A 24473-nucleotide genomic window follows, 5' to 3' on the forward strand; every position below is an offset into this window, starting at 1 on the left:
TAGGAGGGCCAGGCGATTCTAGAAGGGCTGGAGGCCGGAGGAGGGACTCCTTGATTTCTGTGACAGGGCTCATAGAAAACCTTGAAGACTGGGATGGAATAGCCCCTTCGCCGCCTCTTCCTGATCGGTCCGAACACCCCCCTGGTTGGGAGGGGATTCCTTGGCATTCACTCATACAAGAAAGGAGGAGCCACATAAATCCTACCAGCACCGTAGTAGGAGCACAAGAATTTGACCCCGTTGGAGATGAGTGGGAGGAGGATCCTCAGCTAGGCCCCAGCAGATTGCAGCCTGGGGCCTTGGTAAGGCCAGGGACTCCATATCCAGGGCTGCAACCAGCGGCATTAGGGCCTAAAGGGCGACCTCACCCTAAACCTCCAATACTACCTAAACCTAGGGTAATACCCGTACTACCACCACTCCCACCACCCCCTCCATCTAATCCTCCCCCTGCTGATCCAAACGACGGATTAACATATCCACAACCTTTACCTGACACAGTGAATAGGCAATTAGAATCCCTACTACCCTTCACACCCTTAAATCCGAACACAAGAGGCCCTGAATCAATACAAAGACCAAACCCCCTAGGCCCAACCCCTAGAAGAGGCGATGAGCAGGTAAGGCCTACACCTCCAACAACACCACTTGCACTGATCAGTGTAAGAAGACTGTCTGAGCCCTCAGGTGAGGGGAGAAGAGGAAGAGACTCTGGTGGGACACGAGGGCCTGCTGGGGGATCACCCAAACCACAGAGAAGGGGAGCAGACGGACCTAGAGGTCCAATACAGACAAACAGACCCCCTCCATACCCATATACAGATGAAGAGGAGGACTCCGAGCCAGAACTGATTAACGTGTGGCAAACAATCCCTGTTCAGCGGATGAAAGGCCGAATTAGACCCAGAAAATCATATGATTTAGGTGAAGCTAGTAGACCCTATGCGGCTGAGCCTGAACCAGGACCAATAATGGCAGAAGGGGGAAGCTTTATGTACCCTCTCCGAACCCAGCGAAGATGTGGCTATCCCGAAGACCACCCTATCAGGAGCGTAGGCCCACTTTCCAGGGTGAAAGGGGAAATAGTAGTCCCTCAGACACAGGCCCTACAGCTTATGTGTTTACCGGAGCAGGAAGACATGCAACTGGCTGGCTACACTGACAGGGTAATAAGAACTGCAGTCGAAGGAGGATACAGCCACCTGAGAGGAGTAGTTAGAGACGCCATGAATAACCCAATCATAGAAGAAAGAGATTCAGATGGAAGATATAGCAGGCAACGCCTATCTTATGATATTCAAGCAAGGGAGTATGACGATGATCTAATTCCCCCTGAACCTCCTAGCGAGAGAATATGGAAAGGACCTGAAACCAGATCAAGAACAAGAGAAAGAACGAGGGTAGGATTCCTAGATACAGTTGAAATACCTAGTAGGGAATTTTTAGGCCCAAATGAAAAGGAAAAAGAATACCGACACTCTACACCTCGGGGAATTCAGATGAGCAGGTTTACCCCTTTTCAAACTGGTGAGTTGTTGAGTCAGATAGACAACTGCACCAATGTACTTAATGAAATTAAAGCTTTAAAAGCAACCATTCCTGATCCCCGTCCAGGGGAGGATATGGACGCTTATGTCCGGAGAACACGACGAAAACTAACCAAAGCAGGGGCCTCAGTAATGGCTCGAAAAATGTGGTGGGCCAGGACTGGAGCAGGAGTATATGATGCTGATGCAGAAGAGGAAGAGATATTGGCAGAAGCTGGATATCATTTAAATCAGGGGCTAATCTCAGCATTAAGAGATGCAAAAGTAAGCCTAAAAGAAGGCAGCAGTCTTCTGTATGTTTTTAATGACCTGGCTGCTACTGTGCCAGCCTCTCAGTTGCAGGAGGCCCTAATCGAGGTTACACGAAACAGGCCTGGACATGAAAGATTCCTGGCCCTCCCCGAAAGAAGCACTATGACAGAAATGAGAGAAGCCGTAAAATGCTCAGATCGAGTGTCGAAATACTACGCTCAAAGGGCAGCTGATAAGAGGGAAAAAGAAAAAGGAAAACAAGACAAGGCAGAAAAGGGAGGGACAGCAAACTCCTCTGCATTCAGAATTCCTTCAAACCCAATAGCTGAAAATCTCGCTCAGGCTGGAGCAGACCTAGGGTCAAAAAGAACACAATATAAAAAATACTCTGACGAGGAGTGGGCTGCTCTTACAGTGGAGAAGAGAGCGGAAATTTGGGCCCAGAGACAAGCAGCTTCAGAAAAACGCCGGCAGACAGCCCCCCAATAGGAAATTGACAAGGGCATGAGCCTCCCTGAGAAAGAGATTAAACATTACACAATAATTGAGAAAAATAAACTACCCTATGTACAGATTGATGGAATTGAGTACTTAATCGATACCGGAGCCCAACTAGATATGATAACTGGAGGCTTAGACCTGGAGTCAACAGGAAATAAAATAATAGTAATGGGAATAGGTGGAACTAAACAATTAATGAAAGAAGTTCATTAACCTGCAATAGCAGGAGACATAAACATAATAGGATTTCCAACAGCTAAACAACTAGGGTTATTAAAATGGTTAAATTGGTATAAACCGATATGCATAGTTGATGAAATTAACAAACAGATTGAGTTAACTAACTGCGACCCTAAAAAACTGAAAGAAGTGTTAATGCAAGGCAAATATGCAATAGGTAAAAATCAATGTGGTTTGATCGACATGAAACCATACACAATAGAAGGAGGAATACATAAATACCAAAGACAATACCTTGTAAAAGCATCAGCTATCCAGGAGCTAGTGGTAAATATTGCTGAATTAGAACAACAGGGGGTACTGAAGCGAGTAACTTCAACTATAACAAATAGCCCGTTACAAGCCGTGTGCAAACCAGATGGCACTTTTCGAATAGTGATTAATTATAAGGCACTGAACCGCGTCACCGCACCAGATAGGAGACAAATGATTCACCCGTCAGCCAGTTTGAAAACAATACAGGCACTAAAATACAAAACATGTCTAGATTTAGCTAATGGGTCCTGGAGTGTACCAATTGATGAAGCCAGTCAAGCCAAAACAGCATTTACGTTTAAGAACACGGCATATGTGTGGACACGGCTCCCACAGGGTTTTTGTAATAGCCCAAATGTGTTTCAGGCTGAAATGATAAGAATCCTTGAAGGTATTGATTGTATGATATACATTGATGATATATTCTTCTCTCATGACACTGAAGAAGAGCATCTAGCAGCAATTGCGAAAATTCTCAAACGATTGAAGGAACATGGGTTACTAGTATCCCTAAAGAAAAGTCAAATAGGGCGAAATAAAGTCAATTATTTGGGATTTGAAATAGAGGAGGGACGAGCCCTAGCGGAAAGTTTCAAAAATAAAATTAGTCAAATTGCACAACCCAAAAGTAAACGACAGTTGCAACAAATTCTAGGATTATGTAACTATGTGAGAGGGCATGTCCCTGATTATCAAGCACGAGCTCAACCCATTTACAAAGTGCTACAGCGAGATCCATTTGAATGGAAGGCACAGGATCAGGAAAATTTAGAGAGACTGGTCAAAGGTATCAATCAAGCCAAAATCACCGTGGCTAGAGATCCCACATTAAAACTCAGAGTAGAGCTGAGAGCAGGGGTAAAAATAGGGTCTGTAATACTAGCAAATGATGGAGGCGAGATCATTTCGTATTACACTACTGCCTTCTCACCGACAGAAATGAAATATACTGCGGAAGAAAAGATACTAACTCTTATGAGAAAATATCAGCTCGAAATAATGAATATAGCTCAAGGAGCTAAGACGGTAATAGTTACCTCGTTACCCGCAATAAAAGGAATTATGAAAAAGGACATTGAAACTGCCCGAGCTTATAACTCCAGATGGGATGCCTGGTCTGCAATGTTGTTAAACGCAGATTGGGAATATGAGACAGAAGAATTACCCAAACTGTATATAGAGGATCAAGAAATGATTCCTCGATATCCTCAATTAGAGGGAAAACGGATTACTATATTTTCAGATGGAAGTAAGACTAAACAAATGGGTGATCAGGCACGAGCAGCATATATAATTAAAAGAGATACAGAGGAACTCAGTAGGAAAGCTTTTTCTGTGATAGGAACTGCACAAAAAGCTGAAGTAGCAGCAGCCGTTGCTGGAGTAAAGGCAGCTGTACAGATGGGGCATAAGAAATTGCGATTGTGTACAGACAGTAAATATGTACAGACCACGATCGAGGTCGATCTAGATATATGGGCAATTTGTGGATGGACTAATATGAGACGAAAAGATGTCAAACACGAATCACTGTGGAAAGAATTTTTTGAACTAAGAAAAGATTTAGACATAGAGGTCATACATGTCAAAGCACATACATCAGGACAGATGTGGGAGGAGCAGGGTAACAGAGAAGTTGATGAGCTTGCAAGAAAGGGAGAGGGTGCTCAAGTTAACCTGCTTATATTACCTAAAAAAGAATGGCCCATAGTAGGGATTAAACAAGTCGTGCCTCCGACAGAGGGAGAGGCGATGGTTCGGAAAATACATGAAGAGAATGGACATTTCTCTTATAATGTAATTAAGAACCAGTTGGAACAGAATAGGTTACATATACCCAAGCTGAAAGAGGTAGTGAAGGGAGTAGTTAAGAACTGCTCACAATGCCAGATGATTAATACACCACACAGCCTGTGGAGTGCTGGATTAACTATAAGGTCGGGAGTACCCTGGGGAAGTATTTGCATGGACGTGGCCGGTCCTGTAGTACGATCCACAGGGGGGCACCGATACTTGCTGATAATAGTTGATTCGTGCACTGGGTACACCCTGGTCCATCCTCTGCGGCAAGGTACGGGGAGACAGATTCTAGCCAAGCTAGAAAGCACAGTAATGGCAATAGGAAAACCTAAAGAAATTAGATCAGACAATGGAGCACATTTCAAGAATACCCTTATCAATAAATGGTGTATCAAAAACAATATAGAAAGAATATTTTCCCCACCCTATCATCCCCAAGCAAATGGGATAGTAGAGAGGAAGATACAAACAGTGAAGAGATTAATAGCTAAAACTTGTAATAGCAAGGATTGGGATCAGAACCTCATAAAATTACATGAGCAGATAAATGACTATGACACTACGGGGGGGGGCACGGCCTTTTATAAAATGTTCCAAAGGGAATATGAAACCAGAGAAACAGGGAGACCAGTAGTAAATACCGCTCCTCTGTGCCCCTTACAGGTAGGAGATCAAGTCAGAACTAGAAATCAAGGCCCACAACCAGGTGTCCCTGTAAAGGTGAGGTTTGGACCTATAGATAGGGTAGAGAAAGTGTTAGATAAAAACACGGTAGAATTGAAAAAGGGAGGAATAACCTCAGTAGCACAGTGTAAGAAAATATAATGGAGATAGGATCACAGAAATATTTACTGCCTAAAAGCTTGTTCCCTAAAGTCTGGGTCAAGGTGGTCAGACAGACAGAGGGAACATTTAGAGTTTTAACAGCTAGAAAAGGTCATGACCTGGCACAACATGGGGGCCAGAAATTAATAAAACCTTGTCCAGTGCTGGAAGAAATCAAAGGACCAGGCTGTTGCATCATGTGTTCATGTAATGAATTAAGGCCAGGATATCAGGGACCTGGTGGGGCAAGAGTACCCCCAAAAATAGAGGGGTTACCAGGGGACGCCCTAGGGGGAATGACAACCCAGACAGGGCATTCTCCAGTAGTGATGATGCACAGAGTAGTGGTCTGTGGACAGTGCAGGATTAGCATTGCGACAAATACCACTTTTCTCATGGCCAGAGAAATAGAGGGGCCTGAGAAGGGGGGGCAGCCTAGGAAAAAATTTAGCTGCCTTGAAACAGCAGAAGGGGAACTTGTGACATGTAATGAGTGCAGGGAACTCACTTTAGAGGGATCAGCTGTAGCAGCGGGCCTCACTTATGCATTAATCCCCTATGATAAAAACGAGACCTCCAAAGGTCAGGAAAAGTCAACATATGCCCAGCCCATTATGGGTAGACAAAGAGACGACCAACTAAGAAATGTTATTGAACAGACATACAATTATGGGCCCACCTGGCTGCTGATGGTTAACCGAAGGGGAGAGACAGATACCAGACCTATGAGGTTTAGGCGAAAAGCCATAAATAGAGAAGGAAGAGTAGTATGGAGATTAACAGATTATAAAGAGGAAGTTAAAAATTGTCTGTACCCACCAGAAGATGCTGAAATACTAGACATACCTTTTGGGGATCTTAAAACCAGAGCATGGTACAGCAGTGATACAGATTTATTAATGAGAAAGTTCAAAGCTAGAGCACAAAAAGTAGGGCAAGTGGCATACTTCAGGTTACACGCTTTCCCTGTAGAAGGGATATTAAAAGGGGTGAGAAGACAATTAATTGTGTGCGCAGAAGGCTTAATTGATGATAAAGGGCAAGTAAGAGAAACAATTGTGGTTGAGGAATCTCGGAGGGGAGCCACAGGGCGGATAAACCCTCGCCGCAACCATTCTGATGATAAAGACGAGGCCTCTTTACACACTAACCATAACAGTCACCACCAGAGTTGGGGTTGGCGAAGGTGTATACTCTGTTTCAGCTAGGCACTCAGTGGAACCCCTGTCTACAGACGCTGACGGAAAAGCAGCTGAACCTGTAGTTCCAGACCCCGAGCCAGAGTACAAGGACGTCCACGATTTTGCTACTACAATACCACTGAGAAATAACCCGAACAATGGAGGACCTAGAGATGCTTCTCAGCAACGATGCACAAGGAGGCCGAGAATGTCGTGCTTCAGCGGGTGTTTCCGATCAGGAAATGCTGACAGAGTACATGAAAATCCGAAATCAAAAGAAAAATCAACAAATCCTGCGCAGTGAGTCTTTGAAGAAGGGACAAAATCGGGAAAAGAAAGGGTTAGCAATACTAGGGTTAATAATTTTTGTAGTAGGAATAGGATTAGGAAATTATATAATGAAATATAGAGTCCCTTACCAATACACATGCGTTACTAAGGAAATAAATGTGATCTGGTGTGAATACAACATGACATCACCAGGAAGTGAAAATAGTACTGAAAATTGCGGTCAGGAAATGAAAAATGAAACATGCTGTCACTATTTGACTCGAGGAGGTCGGAAATCCAGTATGATAGAATGCAATGTCAGCTGTATCAACACAGACGGGAAACAGAAATGTTCAAGAGGCAGGCAAACTCGATATTATCCAAGCTCATTGGGGCATAAAGTAAAGCGGGAGGTCCCGACAAAAAGGCAAGAGATGTGAGCTTAGATACCCCTTGCTTATAAGGAAAGGGTTACCGAGTTACACTGGACTTCGATGGTCACAATTAGAACAACGAGGAATAATATGGGGACCCACAACACCACTACTCACTAGTCTATATATAGGGGACCCGCAACAATATCCCAAAATAGATAAATCAATAAAGATGCAAAAGGAACTAGGGTGGACAAATACATATGTATATCAGAATAGAACTTTACTGTGTACATTAGCCTATTGGAGTCAAGATAAATTTCGAAAGGGCATTTGGGCAGCTGATACAATCCAAGCAATGCCATCGTTATTGATTAAGACAGTAATACCTTCTCGAGAAATAGTAGAGAAGATACTTCAGAAAGAAAAGGAGATGATAGAAGAAATGAGACAGTATGCAATATCAGTATATATAGAAGACGAAAAAGATATAAGGGAAAAATCAATCTCTAAAAACGACATTAAAAAGGGTGTAATGACAATGGCATGCACCTGGGAAGATGATGAATACGTAACCTTCAGATATAGGCCCGTAGAAGAACAACTTAGGAATTGGATAAGTTGGTACCGGGACAAAGTTATGAAAGGAAAAGATCCTAAAACAGATTACAAGGAAGAATGGATTCATTATACGTTAATGAGTGGTTGGTGGGAGGCCTATGCTGGAGATATAGGGAATAATGCACAAAACCAGGACTATTTTAAAAATTATGTCCCTGACCACTTTGTGCCACCGCTCAGAACTAATTACACAGGGAAGCAAGAACATCAACTAAGCTAAGCTAAGCCTCAACTAATATATTTTAATGACAAATTTGGGAAAAGGTTGTATATAGTAAATCAGACTTCTGGGGCCCTACTTAAAAATATGGGGGTCATAACCCCAGATAACACCTGTAAGAGAGGAAAAGAGTTAATATGGCAACAGCCAGCTTGTGACCTTCGAGACGACTTGCGTCTGGTATGGAAAGCTTGGAAGGAGATGATTAATGCAGGACATGTATACGAAGGATATAAGTGGATGAGAAACTTAACTCTTTATAGCAATACAAGTAAACGTATTTTTATAGGGAGAGGAGGGGTCTCTAATGTGATCAGAGCAATCTGGACAGGAGTTAAACAAGGAGTGAATAATGGAGTAAATATGTTTAAAGAAACCACCTCTAATATCATGTCCTGGGGATGGGACACTATTAAATCCCTGTTTGGGCCCTGGGTATGGGTTATAGGAGTTGGAATATTAATCATAGGAATAATATATGTCATTTTTGTATGCTTAAGGTGCAGGCGTCATGGACAACAGTATGCATATCACAAGCTCGAGTCTCAAAAACAAGAGCATGAGCATCAGCGTACTTTTGCTGAAATCTTGACCCGACGACCCCGGCAAGAAATCACTAACTGTTAAGGGAGGCCTAAGATAGACGTAAGGAAAAGATAGAGGGGTGAAGGATACTGACCTCAAAAACCAAAATGGCTACCCAAAACACAAACAGATAAGGTATAAAGCCTGGAACAGTCAGAGACACAGGTCACAGCAGAAAAACAACTGAGGCAAGCATATTGGAATAATGGCAACTTGGAACAGTTCCTATGAAACCATGAGCCTAACCGGGAATGTATCAGGGGAAGGAAATCTGGGAGTGCGGGATAACGGTGAAGCAATACCGTTAGCTCTATCCATGGTGAGTTCCCTCCTCCGAGCTCTTGATTTGAATCTTGGTAACATAGTAACAGTAATTAAACTCATTAGGAGTTAGAATTGTTAATTGAATTCTAAAATCAAAATATGGTTTTATTTGGAATGCGGATTTCAGGACAAGATTTCAGACAAAGATAACAAATGTAATTTGAATGCTGAATATGAGATTTGATTTTTTGTCAATAACAGGCACCTTATGAATACAAATATGGAATTACAAATTTACAAAGTGGCTAGTATTAATACAACATGCATTGGCTATGGGATATCTAAATTCTAATTTTTTTTAATAGGCAAGTATTAAGAAATAATATAAATGACATACCTGATCATGCTTGTGTTCAATGGGTCACAAATAATAACAGTCCTCAGTTGTATGTCCATGGAAATGCAAATACTTGTGAATCCAAAATGTAGGGGCAGGAGCCCAGAGAATGATTTATATATCTTGTGTACTTAGAAATCAAAACTGACACCTGAGGCCTAGGGCCTCCAAACAAAGAAGGGGATTCACAGGAATCCTCACACTGAAGTTACAAATTCAAAAATGAACTCCAAAGAGAGATGTCCCTTGTAAGAATAGTTGCATGGCCTCCTTCACCAAACCAGCAAACCGTATACATAAATCTACGCATCCAACAGAGATGTAACTTGATCCGTTGGACGTTTAAGATTGATTGGGAAAATCCTGCTGGTTAATAAATAACCATTCTCACAAGGAAAAGAGAAATCTCGTAGTGTGTATCCATAAAAAAAGTAATAATAATAATAAACCCCTAAATTGTTCACCGGGCCTAATCGAAACCGTGTAAATATATAAAAAGTTCCTAGGGAATATAGATAATCAAAAGCGCATGGAAAAACTTATATATTCTAGTAGAGGTAGGATGGAAAAATAATATAAAATAAAGAAAAATTGTATTTGATCTCTTACAGAATAAAACCGGGAAATGGATTATGGAAAAAGAACAAGTGGAAGCCAGTGAATCACAATTTCCAGTGACAGCCCTAAAAGAGGGGTTCGCAAATGAAACAGATACACCCAGAAATCCCATAGAATTAGGAGGGTATCGTAATCATATAGTGAATACTTTGTTTGCTTTTGGAGATAAGAAAAGGTTATTTAACACCTGCAACCTCAAATACCCCCCACTAGATTCCTGTCTGAACTGTGAGAAAACCGTGAGGTTTAGGAGGGGGGCCAGGGGCCTATACGGTAGTCTCTGCACCCCATGCTTTATCTTGAACAAGAATGAATGCATCAATATTATCAACCTAGACAATCACAGAGGAAAATTTGAAATTTTTGAAAATACAATGACTGTATATACAGACATTCCAAATTACCCATTGTCAGAGGGATTATTCACACCCATAACATGTATCAGCATGGTTAAATTCTATCCTTATAATGAGGAAAAACAAGATATTGTGACAATACGCAGGAATATATTTCCGTATATCTACGAAGACCTTGAAGGGAAACAACAAACTAAAAATATAATCAAGAGAAAAAAATTACCCTCTCGACAGCTGTAAAAACACTCGAACGGGGAGAACTATGTGGGGAAGGGGTTTGTATTATCTGTATATTATTTTATTTTTAAAGACAGTTTGGGGTATACCTCTGAAGGAGAAGTACCAACCAAGGACAGGAGGTGGTGATGTGTACAGAAAGGCTTTCCTGGAACAACAAGCCTTCCTCGATGGAAGGAACAGTTTCCAGATTACACGCTGTATCCCTGAACCTGAAGGAGGAAAGATCCCAAGGAGTCGGTGCATCATCTGCTTTGAGGATGTGAGAGACATTGCCCATTTCACGCTGCGAGGAGGCATGCGGGGATGCCTGGAATGTGTCTGCTTCAACCTGAAGACAACGCTCAGGAATGGACAGGACTTTGGATATGAAGCCACTATTGAGTGGCTGTATGACTTTGTGGACATGGGGGTGTTAGGAGAAAAAACTAGAGTACCTGGACAAATATTGTGCGGTTTTTTTTATTTTTTTTATTTTATTTGACCTTTATTTATACAGGGAAGTCCCTTGAGAGCAAGCTCTCATTTTCAAGGGTGCCCTGTTTACAAAAAACGTATATAAAAGATACAGGTTGCAACAGACAAGATAAGAGCAGACAAAAAATAAGTTATAAACAAACAGATAATAAGTGATAAGACACTAAAAATCAGGTAAAACACGAGCAGTTCTCAATCATGGTACCCACGAGGAGCACTCTAAAAGAGTCTAGAGAAACAAAACGATCCAATTTTAGAGTGTCCTGGAGCCTATTCCACTTATCCGGAGCATAGTGAGAAAAAGCAGACTTTATGTTGCCTCCGAGAAAAAGAGTGTCGATAATTAAAACAAAGGGGGGACCCATGTTAGATATTGTTACACAAAGACTGACAGATGGGAGCCCAGTCAGTACTTGGTACTCCTTACCATTTGATCCCTGGATGATAAAGCTATGTGAGTTAATTGAGAAGCACTTACAGGCTAGGATTGGCTTAGTGCGAGGGGTTGAAGGGGGTGTCGAGGACCCGGCCCTAGGCCCTCCTGATGAGAGATTGACAGAAGATGGGTTAAGCAGGAATGCATTGTTAACCCCTCGCACACGCCAATGGGGTAGGAGTAAAAGCTCCCGTAAGAGGAAAAGTATATGGTACAAGATAAATGTACAACCGTATATGGATACTGAGGAGTCTGAAGTCAGAGGACTTAGATTCAGGGTTTTAGAGAGCAAGGCTAAAGGCCTGACTGAGGCCATGCGTAGAATGTGTTCTAGCATGACCATGGAAGGGGCTGAACACGCAGAACGGAAAATTGGGGACCCAGGGAGTTTTGCATTCAAGGAGACGATAGATGTGATAACATACTTGGTTGACACGTGTGGGCTGGCTCCTACAGGGGAGGAGCACGAGGCCTGGTTAAAAAAACAGGATGAGAAAGACAATGAAAATAATTGGGAAATCAAAGAGCAGGAGGAGACTGAAAAATGTAAAAGAGATAAGGAAAATGGCATGGACGTCAATACCGAAAGAAAATTAAGAGGCTTCACGGGCCTCCCTGAGGATAACACAAATAATTTATCGAATAGATTTAAAGGACTGACTATAGAGGAGTTGAATGATGAATTACACTCAGCTATTAGCTGGATGACCTTTGTAGACCCCTTAAGGCGCCACAAAAAGGGGCACCTGAAGAGGGTGTTGGGATGGTGGCAGGCTTTAACGTCTGGCTTGCATGAGATCAAAGTTTGGAGGAAGTCAAGGAGAGATTATGAAACTGACACAGACACCAGTGATGAATAGGTTCATTAAAAACAACATAAGGGCTAGTGTTTTTCCATTCATATATTAAGATGGTGGAAATTCCCAAACCAGAGGGGCCCATGAAATAAAATATTGGGGACAGTTCTTTTGAGGTATGAGAAAATGACAATTGGAAAAACAGAAATAATTAATATGATCATTAAAAAACAGGTTATATAAAAGATAAATGTCTTCCCGCTTGACATAATGGGGGCATTTCTTATCAAAAAAGGTACACTTTTGTATGCAAAAAAGATATATAAGGGATACGTTTTTAGACCTTAGAGCAGGATCCCAGAATTTGGCTTCAGAAGATATCTACGAGCTGGTGAAGAAAGATCCACGCAGAACAATTATAACCAAGCTGGAGTGGTAATTATAATCTATATTATTTGTAGAAGTAGGAAAAGTAACATATTATAAGTTTACTTTTATATATCTTTTATTTCTTATTAGGGTACTATATAAAGTAGAAAAATGTAGAGAAATTATCATATTTAGATAAATATAATATTATAGGAATAGTTTCTTTTTAAACGTCAAGAAGGGGGAGCTATAGGATAAGGCTAAGGCCAAAGAGGATGGATATAGGAAGGGTGTACCTTGATTTTTAAACATCGTGGTGGAAAGGTAATTTAGAAAGAGCTAAGAGGGGTATATGTAACTTGCATGTGATTAGCAAACTGCAAAAGATGATATGTACACTGTAATCTGTATAACTCTATTCTTTTGATTGATTATAATAAAGTATATCTTACTATAATCATATGTGATAAAGAGTCTTTAGAGGAATACATTGAATACAGGACATCGATTACCAGATTTGCATCACACCCTTCACTTCGAGACTGGGCTGGAAGTTCAGTAGAACTTGCCAGGGCTCCAGGACGTTCGGAGTACTTGAGTTCGTCCCCGAGACACCTCATTGTGAGGTACTGCTCGTGGGAACGTGAGGTCTGAGCTCGGCAAGGGGTCCGTGGCTCACGACAATATGCAGATTCCAGATACTAGGGAGTGAGAATGACATTCAATAGGTCATGTTAGACACCATTTGGGATTTATTGAACAGTTTTATTTTTAATGTAGTCCATTTCGTTTTATTACAAGTCAATTTAATAATCTTCCATATCAAATTACTGAATTGTTGCTCTGTGAGGAAATTCACTCTAAATACGAATAGAGTGCTGCCCTCTAGTGGATAACGTTAACATTAAACCCTTCACTCTAGGCATTTCTCCTTGAGTTGACAACATCTCTGAGACAGATTTCGAAAGCAAAAGCTGCTGCTGCTAATCGCTCGTTGACATTTATCTCTGAATATCTGTAGTTTGGACATTTTTACAGTTGAAGTTTAGCTCATTGTTTTCCATCCAGTTAGCTGTGTGTGTTCGAGTAAGCCTAGATTAGCCAGGCAAAATGGATGTGAGAGAGGAAAATGTACATGGAACAGGTGCTTGTGGTGGTGGCATGGGTCCGAATCCAGTGGAAGAGGAGGATGGAGTTCAACCTAGATACAGGCCATGGGATGGGAAAGAAAATCTAGTCGACTATTTGTTGTCCCAGCCATTCCATACTTTAGACCATGCTTCAGAAGTGAAGATAAAATCTGCTGGCCGACCAACTCCAGAAGTCAAGATGAGTCGTGTGACTCGAGCCGGCGGTAAGCAGAAACAGAATGAATATTATAAGATGAAAGCGGGCTGGTATGACAGGTATTCCTGGATGGCGGGGAGCGCTAAGACCAACTGTTTGTACTGTTGGCCATGCCTTCTGATGGGGAAGAAACAAGCACCTTTTGACGTTTGGTCTGTGCAAGGATTCAGTGATGCTAAGAATTTAGACAGGGCTACGAAAAGGCATGACCAGTGCAGTGAGCACATTGGTTCGAATACCAGGCTGAAGCTATTTGGCCGCGTGCCTATCAATGAGTTGATAGATGATGCACAATGAATTTCATCAGCCAGAACTTTCTGACTGTAGCTTACACTCCAAATAGTATGCCTTTCGCCAGCACAAAGACAGATAAGAGAACAGGGAACATTCCATCGCGAGTGAAGTGAGCAAGCGGAAAAAAATGGCCTCCTCAATTCTGGAAGTCACCAGCCTCCACTGGAATTTATCCAGCTCTGCTCTGCATGCATGGTTTGGGTTATTTCTATGGACCTTAAGGATGTCTTTACAGAATTCAAGATGAAGTTTTTCTATGGGAGTTTTGTCTCAAGATGCAGGTTTCTGGTTAAGTAATGGGCCCCATACCTCACTCCCATAGAGAAGAATGGGTTCAATTACACAGCTGAAAATTTTAAGCCAAATTTTAATTGGTGGATGGAATTTGTTCAGTGATCTTCTGATGCTATAGTAGGCCCTGCATGCTTTATCTGCCAATGCATTTATAGCTCTGTCAAATCTGCCAGAAGCACTGATTATTATGCCTAGATAATTGTACTCCATAGTGTGCTGCAATGTGGTCTCCCCCAGAGTAAACCGGTATCGGGATCCCTGTGATCTGGCTTTTTTTTGGAACACCATAATCTTGGTTTTTTCCAGGTTAATGGCCATTGCATCCATTTTTTAATTCAAATAAAATTCTCTCTCTCTCTCTCTCTCTCTCGCACAATAAGCACCTCGGGCGCCACGGAATCACGGCAACGGGCACGAGACGAGACGGCTTGAAGAAGGCGTGTCGCTCTCATTCGGGCCGCCGAGGGACAGGGTACGGGCGGTACATCTAATACGACTACCTCCAATTGAATCATACGAGGTACAATTGGCTACCAAATTGGGAGAAAAAGGAAAAAATCTGGAAAAATTTTTTTAAAAGTGCTTGAACAGGCCTTAAATGAAATTGCACTGAGCACAAGGTTCCTCAGATGGCCAGCTCTGATTGTTCGTCTGGTTAAGCCAGCTTGAATGAAGAATGATACATGCACCTGTTTTGTTGGGACCATTTTGTCCATTGGCCTTACATGAGTGCATATCATCTTAGAAATGTTTGAATTTGCATTTATTGTCAGACATTTAAAGTATATTTAAAGTGAAATTTGAATGTAAAATGGTGCACAGATAATTTTTTTAAGTGTACCTCTCTGGGCAAAAGCACTTCCTCAGTCCAGTTACTTTATCACGGTGGTCGGGACCTGTGGCGAGGGAGCTGCATCTTGTGTCATGCATTCATCTCTGCGGGCGTTTATGCTTTCTGCTGTCATTATGCAACTTTGCAGCTTCGTGTTTAAAGTCAGCTGAGGCTGTTGCAAATGTTGTATTACCAGCACTGGCTATTCCACACTAAGCACAATACATGCATTTTGTTATGTTCTTTATTTAAGCGTTATGGAATGATAACCCGTGGTATATCGTGGATATTGGCAGTTAGCGGGCTGGCTAGGCACGACACGAAGTGAAGTATCTTTTGCGCCGTACTGAAGTTTTTATGCAGTTTGCCGAAAATATGAATCGATAGACCACATTGTGCCATCAGCCAGATGACTTGCAACATAGCCTAAACATTACCATGGCAGCGCCCAATGATGAGTCCAATAGGTAAAGGTGTGTGGGCCCCGTTACTGCATGTGATCATGCAGGTCTGGTTCGCTGTTCCGAGCCGTGTTGGAGTGCAGTGTGTTTGGACCATCCTCCTGTGCATTGCATTCTCACACGCTTTGGACATCCTTCCCTAGCATAGCACCTTGGGGCTTCTCCGTATTAGACAACTAAACTTACAAAAATACCTTCTTCTTTTTTATGGAATCTCTGGCATACAGAATATATTTGAATCTCTGACATACAGAATATATTTGAATCTCTGACATACAGAATATTTTTGAATCTCTGGCAGACTTGGGTAGCATTATATTACAGTACAGTAATAAAAAAAACCCACTGCTTTGCAAAACTTTGTACCAATGAATTCGTCCTGCTGTGAGTCACTTTTTCTGCATGCACGTTTTTCCCACAGATGAGCAACTGCAATTATGTAATTATTATTTATATATTATACAAAAATTCATTCATTCATTCATTCATTATCCTAATCCGCTTATCCCGAACAGGGTCGCAGGGGGGCTGGAGCCTATCCCAGCATACATTGGACGAACGGCAGGAATACACCCTGGACAGGTCGCCAGTCCATCGCAGGGCACATACACCATTCATTCACTCACACACTCATACCCACGTGCAATTTAGACTCTCAAATCAGCCTAACCTGCATGCCTTTGGACTGTGGGAGGAAACCGGAGTACCCGGAGGAAACCCACGCAAACACAGGGAGAACATGCAAACTCCACACAGAGAGAAAAATATATATAATTATTAACATTACACAGTTTGTACAGACTTTTCTAACACACGGTCAGGATAAGGAATTTTCTCTGCAACTATGTTACAAATACTGGTCAGAGACGGTTGTACTCATCATGTTTAAGAGAGCCTATGCAAAACGTAGATAATATTATTCATATGTACTTTTTTAGAGAGACTGAGTGTGACAGCATGTGTTCAGCCTGTATGAGCTATAGCAGCTGTCTGAGGGACCATATTTCAGATCTGAAATCAGTGATGAAAATGCATTAGACCTAAAGACCTACTCATGTTCTTTACCACAAACGCATGTTTCTCTGAGAAAACTGGCAAAACTTGTGAGGATTTTCCATCAGTTTCCTTTATCCTCACCTCAGTGTGCTCAGCGTTGTGTGAATAAATGCGCTATAACACCAACAGAGGTAAAGGCGAGGCTTGGACACAGGATGAGCACAGGGACATGCTAAGCTAAATGCTCTAGCAGTGTCGGCTCTCAGTCCTGGGGGGCTCTCAGTCCTGGGGGGCATCCATGCCACTCCTGCTATAGCCTGAACTCCTTCACATCTGTTGCACCCCAGTAAAGGAAAGAATAACTGCTTTTAATTTTACTGGAAAATGACGGTGAAAGATAATGTTAACTTTGGAGTTAAGGAAAGGCAAAGAAGGATTCGGCTGAACTCTACTGCTGTCATGTATCGTTTTGTTGTTGTTCTTTCCTCCTGCTCCTTCCCTTTCTCCTCCTTCCACGATCCCTCCGGCTCTTGCAACATCAGCCATTGTTCGTCAGCACAGGAGAGCTCGCCATTCGCCCTTTTATTTCTGCTAAAGCTCTGCTTGTTGTTTGAATAGTTAAAGCAACTGGTGTTTGACCTGTAAAGAATTGGTGTGTTAAATTGAGTCAAAGTTAAGTTTACAGTTTTTAATGGCAGTATTTTCCATGTGAGAACACAAGAAATCTCCCCTCTGGTGAAGGCAGCACACAACTAATTCATGTGTTTACGTTTCTGTTTGCAGATGCTGAACTGGAGGTAATATCCTGCGGACAACACCGGCTCCCTGGGATGTTAGCCTGCTGAGCCAGGTTCCCAGCCTGCTTCAAGCATTTTTGTCTGTGTTCTGGACATTAATGTAATGAATGTAATGTAAAACAATGGGCCGATGGGCTTTTCTACTGGTGCTGCCGCAGCTCTCCTGTTTGCATCTTGCAGCCTCTGTATTTCTGCCAGTGAAGTGGCAAATCCACACCTGACTCCAGAAGAGTGTTTCTGATCTGTCAGACAGGTGTTTGGGGATTTTTTGTAGTTATGGACAGAATTCTGTCATCAGCTGTGGAGATCTTCCTTGTATAAAAAATATCCTTTAATACAATCTGACATATACATAATGGGTCTTTGTCCCAAACATTATGGAGGGCATTGTATATTTAGCCATATTAGCCATTCATACATAACTTTGTTAATAATCAGAAAATGATTTCCTGATGACAAAAATGACTATTAGATTAGTTATGCCTTCAAAAATGATCTGTAGGTGATTTATGCCACATTATCAACATAATGTACTGTATTTTAAAACGTTTTTAAGAATGCATAAAAAGGGTTAACCATATTATGATCCTCTGTGAGCCTTTGTTATTGATCACCAAACAATTTTCAAATAAAAAAAAAGACTAGTCAAACTAGTTCATTTAGATGACATGTAGATGATTAATTAATTTTATTTATTTATTTGCAAAGATTTGTTCTGCAATAAAATAATGATCAAGTGTAGTAGTCTGTGTATACATTTTGTGAATGATCGACAATTTGATAAACTAACACCAAGTAAATGTACGTGTAACCCGCAAGAAATTTAGTTAATCATGTTTAATGGTTAATCTCATTTAAAACAGCATTCAGTTAATCATGTTTAATGGTTAATCACATTTAAAACAGCATTCTTAGAAATTCCCAGTAGAGGGCGATGGTGGGATGTGATGAACATAAAGCGCAACGAATATAAAACTTCAGTGAGTACTATTTATTAGCGACCTGACTAATCCGTGGGAGTCAGGCTTTGTCAGTCTTTTATCCACGTTTGTACCATTTCTACCGGGAACTAGCTAGCTAGGTAAGTTAGAAATGGTACTATTAGCTATTTCAAGCTAAAGCCCAGTGTTAGGTTTAAAGCCTAATTCTCTTTGTTAGACTCACATACTGTTAAAAAAACCCATCTGCTTAATACAAATGTGTTGTGAAATGTCTGCATGCTACATGCTACAAGTTTTAGATATATACGTATTTATATGGCTCATTTCATGTCCATCGAGTTTCTGGTAAAAAAAATAAATACAAATAAAAAGCCTTCAGCTAACTCTGTGATGGCTCATAATTAAGCTTATGAGCTGAATACATCGATCTCAAGCTGAACTTTAATTAGATGTTAATGTTACCGTTACTGATTTGTATCCATATTATACCATATTATACCATTATACCAGGTTTTTTTCTCCTGGAACCGATTTGCTTCAGTATCTTGTATTTAATGACACAAGCGCAATTATTATTATTACTATTTTATTTTATTTTTTCCTACGAGGGAGATCAGTGATCAGAAGGTCAATAAAAAGTCCGTTTACACAGTGAATGGTAGTTATGGTAGCCCGCTATGTTTAGATCCAAATATTATGCAGGCTGTTTTGGATATGTTGCGCACTAGTTTGTTTATTTTTATCTATTTGTGTGTGATGTTAAGCTCTGAACATGTGGGTGCAAAAGCCACACTAGCCTGTCCGATAACGGAAGGGAAGTCATTTGTAAATATGGAAAAGAGAAGGGGCCCTAGGCAGCTCCCCTGCAGCACACCGCAGAGTGCCATTACAATACACTGTGACCTAGAGGACTAATAACTCTTCAACCACAGAATGGCTGATGCTTTAAAGCCATAACACTTTACTGATTAAAAGGTCATGAGTGGCGCTGAAATCCAGCATTACTGTGCTCATCAACATTGACCTGTCCACCCCAGCCAGCCAGTGAATGGCCAGCCCTGTGTGCATGCTGATACAATGTTAGGGATCCGTTTGTGGAAGAGTAAGCTAGAATCTGCTCAAATACAATATTTTCCCATAATTTATTAAGTACAGGCAATAAGTACATAGGTCTTCTGTTGGGACCATTGAAAGCAGATTTAGTGTCTTTGAGGAGGACTAACCTTTCTTCCATAATTCTGGACACACTCCACTGATCAGCCATCTATTAAAAACATGACGGATAGGTGTACCAGCAGGCGTCCAATTACTATGAACTGTCTTTTCTGTGTTACTGTTTGCTGGCAACTGAACTTCCCTTCACCTGCGATCCCACCACCTGTTCAGCATTCTGCAACCAGAACGATTGACAAAGAAACACTCTGTATCGGCACTTATCCTGCCTGACCCAGAGAAACATTCTGTATCGGTACTTATCCTGCCTGACCCAGAGAAACACTCTGTTTCGGTACTTATCCTGCCTGACCCAGAGAAACATGTGACAGGTCGCCAGTCCATCGCAGGGCACATACACCATTCATTCACTCACACACTCATACCCACGTGCAATTTAGACTCTCAAATCAGCCTAACCTGCATGCCTTTGGACTGTGGGAGGAAACCGGAGTACCCGGAGGAAACCCACGCAAACACGGGGAGAACATGCAAACTCCACACAGAGAGAAAAATATATATAATTATTAACATTACACAGTTTCCGCCATCAGACCCCTCCAACTCATCCAGAATGCAACAGCTCGTCTGGTCTTCAACCTTCCCAAATACTCACACGTCACCCCCCTGCTTACTTCCCTCCACTGGCTGCCTGTCATGGCTCGCATCAAATTCAAAACATTGGTGCTAGCCTTCCAAGCAGTTAAAGGGTCTTCCCCAGCTTATCTACAAAAAATCATCAGACCCTACACCCCTGCCAGACCTCTTCGTTCAGCCTCCACAGGCCGCTTGGCACCTCCCCCTCTCCGAACCTCTACCTCACGCTCACGACTACTATCTGTTCTGGCTCCACGGTGGTGGAACGAACTCCACGTTGAGGTCAGAACTGTAGAATCTCTCCCCACGTTCAAGCGCAAGCTGAAGACACACCTCTTCAAGCAGCACCTCTCCCCATCCCTCCCTACCTCCCTGTGAACCTAAATTGTTGTCTCTGTGACTTGCTTTGTGTATCGGTATTTTTAGTTGGCTAAGTAAGCAGTGTTTGGATAGTTAACTTTGGTCACTTTTCACTTTTGCTCTGTTTGTTTGTTTCTTTGTTCTCAAAAAAAAGAAAAAAAAAGGGCCCTCGTCCTTATCTTTGTTGTACAGGTAGCAGTTGAAATTGTACTTCCCTCTAGGGTCTTTCAGCGAACTTATCCCTGGTTATGGGTATGCACTTTGTTGTACGTCGCTCTGGATAAGAGCGTCTGCCAAATGCCAATAATGTAATGTAATCTAATGTAACGTTGCTGAACCGCGTAGTTCTAAAATGTAGTTTTGCTAATCGTTGTACGGCGTGTGTGCAGGCTGGTTTCTCTCCCTCCCCCGAGTGCTGTGCATCGAAGTGGATTCGAAGTGTCGTCCGTCTACTATTAGCATGCCTGCGTTCGATGGACTGAGAGGTTTCCCTCAAGAGTAAGACGTCATCCCATGGACTGATTTTTTCCCCCACAAGAGTGTGGTAGGACGGGACATGTTCTAATCGGGACTGTATGATCAGAACTTTCGTATTGAAACACGCAAAACTTTCCCCCTTACTACTCATCTCGAGCTATTTTTTCTTTTTTCTATTTTTCTTAAATGAGATCTCATATCAAAAATACATTTATATATATTTTTTGGGGTTGTTGGATCCAACATAGGGTGATTTATATGATCTGAATTGATATTTCATTTTGTTCATTATATGTGTGCTACAAGATAAGGTTGAACTTTATGATCTGTATTGCTATTTCACATTATACACCACACCTTCTACTAATGGTATTCTGAGATTCACATTGATATTTCATATACAACATACACACATACATGTTCATATTCATATTCAACATTTTATTTTCTAATACACTGATTTGATGTGTCAATACTGTTAATACAATCTTATCTTTGACACATGAGCTGATTGGTCTGCTGTTGTTATTGTGGGTTTGGGTGAAATTCTTAATATTATTAAGCACTACTGCAGTCCTCCTGTACGAATCTTAGATAATATACCGCTTGAGTGAATCCAGTGAGAGATATTATAAACTTGATACTAGTGCCTACCCAGGGCATGTCCGGTAAACACAGAGTTACAATAACATGAAGAATTATCATTTTAACGGATTCATAAAAAAAAAAATGACCAGCATTGGACGTTAACTACAGGGATTTAACTACAGATTTCTGCAACTGTGAGGTTGCACTGCACAATGTCAGTGTAAATGTAAATATTGAATTTGGCAATTAGGCTGACTTACTATTATCTGACTTACAATGTTGACATTTAACTATTGAGATGGCCCAAAATAAAATTTGTCGGAGATGGGAAAGGTTATCTTTGCTATGTTACAATTGTCCTCTAGATGGCAGTAGGAGTTCAACTATATTCAAATGAAGTGCGTAGCACAAGGCGGTTATGAAGGTAACTGCCATGCTCATGTAATGCTCCAACAAGTGTTCAGTAAAGTACAAGAAACGTTACCCCGCTGTCCGCCTTTCCTTTAAGAATACAAAGGATATCTCAAAATACAATTACATTTCTCAGTAATTCAGTAAAAATGATACAACCCCTAGGGGTTTAAACGGATGGTAACCGGTCACAAAAACCGATGATTTGTCGCATCCCTAATATGTATATATATATGCAACAAATCACACACACACACACACACACACACACACACATATACACACACACATTCACACACACTCACACACACTCACGCACACACACTCTCACACTCACCCACACACACTCTCACACACACACACACACACACACACACACACACACACACACTCACACACACACTCACACACACACACACTCACACACACACACACACACACACACACACTCACGGTACCAGTCAATTTGGTTGCATATCCATTGCATAGCCTGACCTATCAACATCACCAGAGTCTGGATATCTTGTTCTCAGGTTGTCCTACAAGCGAATGGGTGGACTTGCCAGTGATGTCATCAAAAGAAGATGGCTGCCACTGTTTTTCTCTGCACAGAGGCCTGTTACAATCCATCAAAAATCACCAAAATACAGGGCCATCTAGTCAAAATTAAATCATTGCTGTATGCACAGTATTGATTTACTTCCAATTTTTGGAAATCTTGACAATTTGGTGTTTTGGGATTAAGGACTAGGTTTTGGGAGCACATGGTGTTTGGCAACAGAGCAGTGTTTTCTTTGTTTTGTTTTTTCTTCTCATTCAATTTGTGATCTACTTGGATCAAGATGGCGACTACAATCAAAGGGCTGGCGGGGGAATTGGGAGAGATTAGAAGCTCTCTCAACTTTATGTCTGAGGAGATCAGCAAAGTGGTGAAGCAACAACAAACCCTCACAGGCCTAATGGAGGAGATCCGTGAGCTGAAGGCAACAATTAAACAAAAAGACCAAAGGATGGAAATGCTTGAACAAAGGGTTGATGACTTGGAGCAGTATTCCAGAGCTGATGACCTTGTAATCACAGGGCTGGAGACCGAACATCGAAGCTACGCTAGGGCTGCTGACCCGGCTGGTGACCAGCTAGGTGAGGATGCATTACCTGAGGAGCTGCATACGTTAGAGCAACAAGTTGCTCAATTCATGTCAAGTAAAAACATTTACCTGGAGAGTCACTAAATCTCAGCCTGTCACACTTTTCCACGTAAGGATAAAAAAACCAAGCCTAAAATTCTTGTCAGGTTTGTAAACAGGAAGCACAAGGTGGAGGTGTTAAAACAGGCCAAGAAGCTTAAAGGCACTGGGGTGTATGTAAGTGAACACTTGACAAAGAAAAATGCTGAATTAGCTTGGAATGGACGTATCTTGCGAAAGCTAAATAAAATCCAAGCAACCTGGACAAGGAATGGAAAAGTGTTCATAAGATTAAATGGACCACCAGAGCAAGCTAAGGTGGTTGTGGTTAGACATCTGAGGGACTTGGATCAATACAAGTAACAGTGACAAGTGACTAACAATGAAGTTCTCTGTGGACATTTTTCTTTTTTCTTTTTTGAATCTTTTTTACCCTTATGGATTGGTAGATGAAGCATATGTTTGCTTTTCTACTGAGGAAGATGATGATGAGGTTCTGAGAATGAATCTACTTTGGAATTTAAGATTGACAGGACATAATTTATTATTTCTGATAAATGATTGATTCACTTAAGAGTCAAGTCTTTTCAAGATCTGAATTCACAGAACATAGAAGTTATGATTTTGAAGGTGATGTGGATCCGGAGAATCACGTTTTTAATCATATCAATGATTCTTGTAGATACTATACTGAGGAACAACTTAATGATAGTATTGAATTAGATAAGACATTTTCGTTAATACATTTCAATTGTAGAAGCTTACCTAAACATTTGACTAAAATCAATGAATATTTGGACACAATTAAAAGTAAATTTAAGTTGTTGGCTTTATCTGAGACATGGATTAATAAAGAAAAAGATATTGATTTGCATATTAAGGGCTATGATTTATATGTTACCAGTAGAGCGAACAGGAGTGGAGGAGGTGTGGCTATCTGTGTGGATAGCGACTTAAAATGCAGACCAGTGGAATGCATGACAGCTGTAATTGATGATTTAATGGAGTGTATTGCTGTGGAAATTGAATTTGAAAAAGTGAGAAATATTATTGTTGC

The 24473-nt window shown here is 41.3% G+C and overlaps 1 protein-coding gene across 1 annotated transcript in view; it reads left to right on the forward strand.

The window, feature by feature from the left end:
* The window catches only part of LOC133131644 (uncharacterized), a 139387-nt gene that overhangs the window by 48747 nt on the left and 66167 nt on the right, over positions 1-24473 (forward strand). The gene's annotated exons all lie outside the window — the stretch shown is intronic.

The sequence above is a fragment of the Conger conger genome, chromosome 6 (genome assembly GCF_963514075.1).
Source record: "Conger conger chromosome 6, fConCon1.1, whole genome shotgun sequence".
In the NCBI taxonomy this organism is placed as follows: Eukaryota; Metazoa; Chordata; class Actinopteri; order Anguilliformes; family Congridae; genus Conger; species Conger conger.